We start from the raw sequence: 8,267 nt of genomic DNA on the forward strand, positions 1-8,267 counted from the left end.
TACCAATATTTGCATCGAATGCAGTGATGATTTCAATACTGTCCACTAGTACAACGCATTACCAGACTGGCATATAATCATGATAATATTATCCATTTCGCAATCACTGTCATTGCTTTCTTAGATCTTCAATCATCAATATCGGACCATAAACCGTCTATCATCTTATATTATATCATCATTAGTATCCTGCTACTATCCTCCTCTAACGATGAGCTCGAAGAAAAGAAACAGCGGTCTAGAGGCGTAAACACTATCTGTCAACGGAAGTGTCCTTGCTGTGCTGGTGTGTTTATGCTTCGTGCATAAGTTCGGCCAAGAGCGCATGGTGGTGGCGGGTTGAGGATGTTAAATATACTAGAAAATAGTTCACTCTGAACATGCAGGGTGTATTCATAGGTTCGAAAGAACCGCACACACACTTTGCTGCAGACAGCGGCAAGCTTTGGCCCTCGTGCTTCGAAGAGGGAGCAATCCACTGCGCTACGCTTGCGATTAACAGCAAGCTTCGACTTGTCAAAGGTACGACTCATCATTGGCTCTGGGGTAATGTTCCTGGAACAAATGCCCCATTGCCAACTGAGGGCCAGGGAGCACGCAATCTGCCTTCCTGGGCGAGAAGTGTTCCAGCACAAGAAGCAGCACGAATACATGCTGAAAAAGACCACCATCACCACCAGCCGGCACACAGCACACTGTTCTTCAAACACCATCCACTCCGTCCATGTGTTTGCACTGTCCTTCTCTAGCTCTTCACGCTCAACAAATACCACGCACTGCTCATCGTTTTTTTATGCTTCCTCTGGGTTGGCTAGCCCTTCGACTTGACAAAACAGCGATCACCACTGCACTGCTATCGTCACCTCATAGCAGTCGCTTCCACCAGTGGCTTTTCCTGTCTTTGCAAGGTGTCCAAGGATGGCTGCTGGTGTCACTACAGGCAAATCAGAAGTACTTTAGTGGCTGATGTCCAACCAGATCGTTGGAAAATCGATTTTCCACTTCAGGGCTGCTGATCGCGACTTGGCAGCACCACGGTTACCTTCATAGAAGATGGCTCTGGAAAGGAAAAGACAGACCAGAAAAAGGTTACTATTATCTTCATCACCGATCGCAAGGAGAAAGGAATATGGTCTGCTGTAGCCTAGGCACAAAATAAATCTCACAACACGATTCGCGATTCGAATATTTCAACAACAAAAAAACTCACCTCTGGAGTAACTCCTGTTTGTGGCCCGAGATCGTTCCCTCCCGCACCTTGAAAAAATCCTGCAGCGGCATCACAGTCCATGTCTCTCTCGGAGACTCTGCTCCTACCAGCAGGAGGTTTAGCACCGCTCGAAGCCATCGCAAACTACTTGAACTAAGCAGAAGACATTCCAAAACAAACCTGAAACACACTGTCAAAGATGCTGTCACGTTCAAAAACTAGCTCGATCGCGAGTGAGGTTGCCCCCGTGCTCGAACCCAGTATAATAAGGGGATCGGTCTATTCAGTGCAATTTCTGCCACAAATTCAACTCCACGAGTAGATCTACGAGGAAGCTCAGCGGATCTCAACACGAACGTTCGCCCATCACCTGCAATGGAATATGAGCTGTATGATACGACCAGCGGCTAACACGGGAAGTGGCGTCATTTTCCACAAATCTCATTTCGTTCACCCCAACTCAAATAAAAGTGAAGTACGAGCGCGCTAAAACATGACCACAGCTTTTTTTGAAAAAGTCGAGATAATCGCGATTTGAATTCCGCGGCAAAAAAATACGAAGTGCAGTGCAACGCGAGTCGCTGTTGTTGTTCTCCTCGGTCGACTGGACTGTTCCGGATGCAATTCTTTGTTGCAAGTAAGTTTATTTGTTAGAGTTTGTATTCCATGTTGCGCTGAGTCGCCTAAAACTGATCGTCATCGATGTATCGACAGAAGAGGCTAGTAGTAGTAATGTACTGCGGAGCAGAAGAAGACGACATCATCGCACTCCATGCGCAGGATAAAATATTTTGAGGATTCGAGTCGGAAACAGAAGGAAGACGATGATGGCTACAGCGACGAGTCATTTGAGGGCGACACTTTCATCGAGCGTAAAAGGAATTGATGCTGGTAGTCCCACGATCTGCAGTGACGAGGAATTCTACTCTGATGACAACCTGGCAAGCGATTGGCATCGACACTGACTTGGGAGGTGAGTCGGCCGATGATTTGGCCAGAATGGACATCGCTGCACATATCCGGGACAATGCCAGTATTGGTTGCAAGTGCAAAAACAATCACTGGACTCTGCTGCTCCCTCAACTTGCTCAAGTCGATAATTTGAGTACCCGTATGCGGAACATCGCTAGCATGAGCAGTATGCAGCGAAAACAGTACTCTCTGGCGAGCGGAGAAAACCGTGTGCAGATGGGCTTTGGTGTGGGGAATATGAGTGCGACGTCTAGTATGTTGAGGAACACTGTGTGCAGCAGTGTATACTGTATATCTGAAAGTACAGTAAAACCTGTAACTAACGACCACCCCTTGGTGCCCGGAAAAGTGGTCGTTAGTGGCAGGTGGTCTTTAGTTAGAGGTTTGCACCGCGCGACCATATATGGATCCCATTATATGATATGTATGTCAAAATGCAGATAATACAATCCCCCACCACTTGCGCACTGACATTCTTTTTTCAGATCATACAACACTTGGAGAGAGAGGAAATCAAGTTTTTTATACACCGGAAGCGATACGACCTTTTGACACGTACATGTATGTCGACTCACCGGGTTTCCAGAGCAGCGCTAGCGCTGGCCTGGCCCAGGCAGTGCACTAGTCACTATCGACTCCATCCTCATCTGTGTGCGACTACACTGGCAACTGGTATCAGTGTGTTGATCTACAGTGGAAACTCAGTCGCTCCGACTTGGATGTAGTGTAGCGTAAACTGTACTAGTGAGTAGTGTGTACCAGTACGTGATGCGGCGATGTTGCGAGTTTTCGCACCTTTCACTGTAGACCGCCATCGTATCCTGGCCTGTGTTCCGTACACAGTCAGGGAGATGTCCTATCTAGGACATCGCACTCTGAATGAGTCTGATTGGTTACCTGTCCCAGAGTTGTCATGGAAGCGTCGGTCGCGCGTGTACGGTGAGTACATAAATTAATACCGTAGCATGCTAGCTAGCCAGCACAGACTGTCAGTGTGAGCTGGTGTAGTGGTGAGTCTGGTGACTGAGCTGTGTGATTGCACTTCGACAGAGAGCCGCTCAGTCTAGTCTGACTCTTAGTTTCTCCTTGAGTAGTAACATCGATCAAAGAGCGCTTTGGATGCGCTCTCCAAGACGTTTCCTATCATGTTTGTTCTTGACAGCACTTGAAATTATGACAGGTGTAGTGCAATCCACACTGATTCCACAGTAAAAATGAGACTGCGCTCATTTGTCCAGCTGTAGTGTCGAAACGACCATGGAAAATCATCAAAATTTCGAGAAGGAGCTTCAAGCAATGCTTGATTTGCTACATCGCGGTCGCTAGTTACGGGTCAAAATTCGACATTGGGACAAGAAAAGGCGGTCGCTGGTCGCGTTCAGCAGGTAGTCGCTAGTCACAGTGCATTTTGAATGTGAGACCGTCCGTGCCTGACAAAGTGGTCGGTAGTACCAGGCCGGTCGCTAGTCACGGTGGTCGTTAGTTACAGGTTTTACTGTACAGGTGGAGTGTGATGGAGAGGACATGGAGTGCCAACTTCTTCGGCCATCTACAGATGTTGACCGTGTTTTCGCTGGAGGTTCTCAAGTGGTGCTCCAAACAGGAGGTATTTCGGACACCCAGCTCAGCTGCCTATAGACAATTTGGATGTGGCTGAGTACCTGTCAGCTCATGCTATAAGACCCTGGACAGAGGAACTCACCCGGAAAGGATGAACCAAGGGGCATATCAATTGTGTGCAAAAATGACAATCCCATTGCTGCACATAGAATTTCACCATTTCAACAGTGCTGCATATAATACCATTGTAGCAACACTTAGACATGTCGGATCAATCCAAAACTTTCAGACAGTGAACATTAGGTGTGTTAGATCATTTTTGAACAAAAAACTGAAAATCGAATTTTTGGTCCGTGGTCATATTTTGGCGTGCTCTGGCTCAATTAGGGATTTATCTTGCGTTTCCATCGCCTCAGAATAAATTAACTTCGATAAACTGAGAGCTGATGAGTGAGGCAGCTGGAAGAATTGAGGATGAAAATAGAGATCAGAAGACTCGACGGAGCAATCGTCTCCGTGCTCTAAGAGAAATCGGAGAATGTCCCAATTAGTATTTCAAGAAGACATCACAATTTTCGAAAATAATAATTTCCTTGCCTCGCAACACCGTTCCCTGGCAGCGTTCCCCGGCAGCGCGAGGCAAAGATGTTTTCTGGGAATGTGTGCCGTGTCCTCTCCCGGGCTTTTACGACTCCCTGGTCAGTATGTATCGGCGGCATGTGCGTGACCAACCTATGTTTTGCGGATGATATAGATCTAATCGCATCGTCTGTGGAAGAGCTGATGGACCTGACCGAGCGCGTGGATACGAGTGCAACAAGACTAGGCATGCAGATCAATGCTTCCAAGACCAAGTCAATGGCAGCGCCGGAGGGCGGTGGTGATCTGGGGTGCATTCAAGTAGGCAATGAGCGAATAGAAGAGGTATCCCAGTTTAAATACTTAGGTGCCGTAATCACATCGGATGGCAAGTCCGATGTGGAGATAAGAAGACGCTTAGCACTAGGGAAGCAAAAGATCATTGAGCTTCAATTCATTTGGAAATCGCCATCACTTTCTTTGCCTACTAAATTTCGTTTTGTTAGATCTATTGTGCTAGCGACTGTTTTATACGGATGCCAATCTTGGACATTATCTGCCTCATCAATGAGAAGAATTTCATCCTTCGAGATGAAATGCTTCCGTCGACTCTTAGGAGTAACATACCACGACCGGCGTACCAACCAATCTATCCTGGAAGAAATCAATGACATCATCGGAGCAAGGATGCGGCTAGCGAACGAAGTCAAGAAATTTAAGTTGATGTGGTTTGGCCATGTTACGAGACATGACATTTTCTCCAAGCCCTTCCTGCAAGGATCAACTCCTGGATCTCGACCGAGAGGAAGGCCCGCGACATCATGGATTTCTATCATTAAAAGTTGGACGGGTCTTCCCTTGCATGCTCTCTCTCATGCAGCACACGATAGAGTTGGATTCAGAGACATCATTCACAATTCTCTTGCTGATTAATGCCTCTACGATCACCTTGTGATTATGAGTTATACATACATACATACATACATGCTAGACATTATACTAATGCGTAATGACTACTGTATTTTCCCTTATAAACGTACGCGTCTCCAACTATTATTTTTTTTACTAAGGCCACAGCTTCCAATCATGACATGCAAAGCAGCGGTGCAGCATCGCAGGCATGAATCGTGGACGTGGTGACGGGGTCTGATGTGCTCCACCGACCTAGGGTCTCGGCTTCACTGCACAGCAAATGCGTCGCCAATACTAGTACGTCTCCAATAGTAGTATAATATTATGTGTGTTGCGCGTGGATCGATAATATAAAAGGACACGTCTCTAATACATGTACATGCCATAGTGATGTGATGGGTATTGCTGGGGTACAGGTCCTTTACTTCGTTTTTATTCTATCCTTGTGCCTTTCTACATGCTGGCTCGTAGATCTACATGTACCTAAGTCCTTAGCTGGTGTGTTATTCAAGGTCACGATGATCTACAGCCGAAAAGCATCATTAATTTTTATTATGATTGATATGACACACATGACTCATGACAGGCGATTAATTCTTGCCAGAAACAATAAAAGAACAGTCTCCGACACGAGTATAGTCTCCTTTAGTAGTGCAGGGTTGGCCACCTTTGAAAACATAAGAGGACTGTACATGTACTTTTAATGGGGACAATAGGGTATGTGCTGTTGTGCTCCTCGGGCTCCATAGGATTTATGTGACAATGAACTTCCTAAATCAACGCCGTGCTAGTACACCATTTTGTGAAAGGACAGCGGTTGCCATCGGATTTCTAGAATACATGGAAGGGACGCTATGGTAATAATTCTGTTGGTGCCACCCGCCTACAAAAGTTACAGTTTCATGCCATCTCAGGCATAAATGTACATATCGACATTGTACACTGTTAGCTGTAACAGGCCCGCGCGGTTATGTACTAAGATTTTGAAATTCCACACAATGCGAGCGGATGTCTTGATACCCACAGCACGCTTTATAGGCATGCTTGAACTCTCTTTGGTGACTATCTGGCTGTCGGGAAAGTCCTTTCACGACTTCCAGGTGCATACAGGTGCTAGTCTGGTACATGTACAGTGAAACATCATTAAAGAAGAACACTGATAAGACAAACTTTCGGTTTAGAAGAGCTAGTGTTCATAACTCCAGTGGATAAATCACTGTGTATTCACTGGGTGTACAATACGGATAAGAAGAACTCCCGGTATTACGAACAAATACCATCGGTCCCTTTGTGTCCGTCCTAAAGAGGTTTGACTGTATATTACTAGCGGTGCGAATACTCCCCGCAGCAACATGACTGGCTGCTACACAGTACTACTATGTTGTTGGTTGACAGCATGTAACAAGGCGGAGACCACCGTGCTCGGAACACCAACAAAAAAAGGAAAAGACAAAAGAACTTTTCCATCGATTTTTCCTTACATGTATTTCTCCTTACCTTTTTAGATTGTTTTTGTTTAATAAAGTAATCCAAATGTCACTTCAGCTCGTCCTCCATATTGCCATAAAAAAGAACACCAAAAACATGTTTCATCAAAACAAGGTTTATCAAATACAGTATTGTACTAGTATGCCGCCATCTAAATGCTTACCAAGACCACGTGATCACTTCCACCAAGACTACGCAACCCTTCCAGTTCCTGTTTCCAGTAGACAACATAGGACACTATGCTAACTGGGCATGACAACTGAATCTCAGCAAATCCAGCTACTGGACGCCAGTCTACGCACACAGTACACAATTCAGCAGTCCAGCAGGAGGATTCAAGCGGAACCTGGTGCGCCCTTTAGATATGCCCATTGCAAACTCCCTGTCGACTTCACAAACGGAATCAATCCAGTCGGACGTCAACGTGACGTGCACGTCGGGAGCAGCTACATCATACCTGTAACTTACTTCTTTATAACTACCACTGTCACTAAGTGGTGGTTATAGAGAAGTTTTAAGTTGTTGTTGTTGTAGAAGTTTATCTAACGTCGCACCACAAACAGGCGATTTCGCCTCCTTTGATACATGTGGACGACAGAAGGAATGAGAGAGAGGGGGGACAGAAGTATGGAGAGAGGAAGGGTAGAAAGAAATAAGCAATCAACCTCAGGGCTACACCAAAGCAAAAACGGAATGGGAACATACTATATACAAAAATAGCTTCATACATATATTGCAAAACACGTTTACTATTCTTCAGTCCGCTATACCACAGAAACACACTAGCCGAAAAGCATTTAAACGGAGCCATGATGCGCTTTTAGCAGGGCACAGAACTGAAGGTGGCTGGGCTCGGAACGGAGATCAGGCGGGAGCTGGCTCCACAGGACTGCGCCGATGAACTGCATGGTCGCTCGACCCGCAGGACCGGGCCAAAATGGTACTCGAACGAGGTGATGTGCTGCTCCCCGAGTGCGGTCACCAGTAACTCTCACGAAGAAGCTGGTGAAAAGGGAGTCTCAGCTTGGCCTTTGTAAAAGGTCGCTACTTCCAAGTGCTTTGAAGTAAACAGTTCTACGTCACATCGCCCTGGAGCCTGCAGGCAAGTGCAGTGGTATGGTTGCTTTTTGTTTGCTTGCTTTCCTGCATATTTAAAATCGGCTGAGGACCATCATGCAGAGAACACACTGGTAAGAAGGTTACCATGTGAAGTTCATCCACGGTCGGTAGAGGGCAACCCGGCTCAATCTGCCGAAGGCAAAGAGCGGAATACACAGACCGAAGAACGAGCAGTTGTAACTCTGAGCTTCACGAAGTGTGTGTACATGTATGTGTGTGTGTGTGTGTGTGTGTGTGTGTGTGTGTGTGTGTGTGTGTGTGTATGTGTGTGTATGCGTGTAAACAGGTTATACTCATACTCTTGGAATCAACCACCGCTGCCTGAAGTCGTTGCAATGGCTCAACTCTTCGAGCTCAGTTTATCTTCGGACTGTGCCTAGATGCGCACTCACACCCAGTTACATGTAGGCACCTTCCCCGTGCCCCC

The 8,267-nt window shown here is 46.3% G+C and overlaps 1 long non-coding RNA gene across 1 annotated transcript; it reads right to left on the reverse strand.

Annotated features, from left to right (window-relative positions):
• On the reverse strand, window positions 1-1,488 carry LOC135822986 (uncharacterized). Its single transcript, XR_010554583.1, has 2 exons — window positions 1,211-1,488; window positions 1-1,059 (listed from the first exon to the last, which is right to left on the reverse strand). It is a non-coding gene; the product is annotated as an uncharacterized LOC135822986 (long non-coding RNA).
• Window positions 1,489-8,267: the final 6,779 nt, after the last annotated feature.

Source organism: Sycon ciliatum, chromosome 8 (genome assembly GCF_964019385.1).
Source record: "Sycon ciliatum chromosome 8, ocSycCili1.1, whole genome shotgun sequence".
Classification (NCBI taxonomy): domain Eukaryota; kingdom Metazoa; phylum Porifera; class Calcarea; order Leucosolenida; family Sycettidae; genus Sycon; species Sycon ciliatum.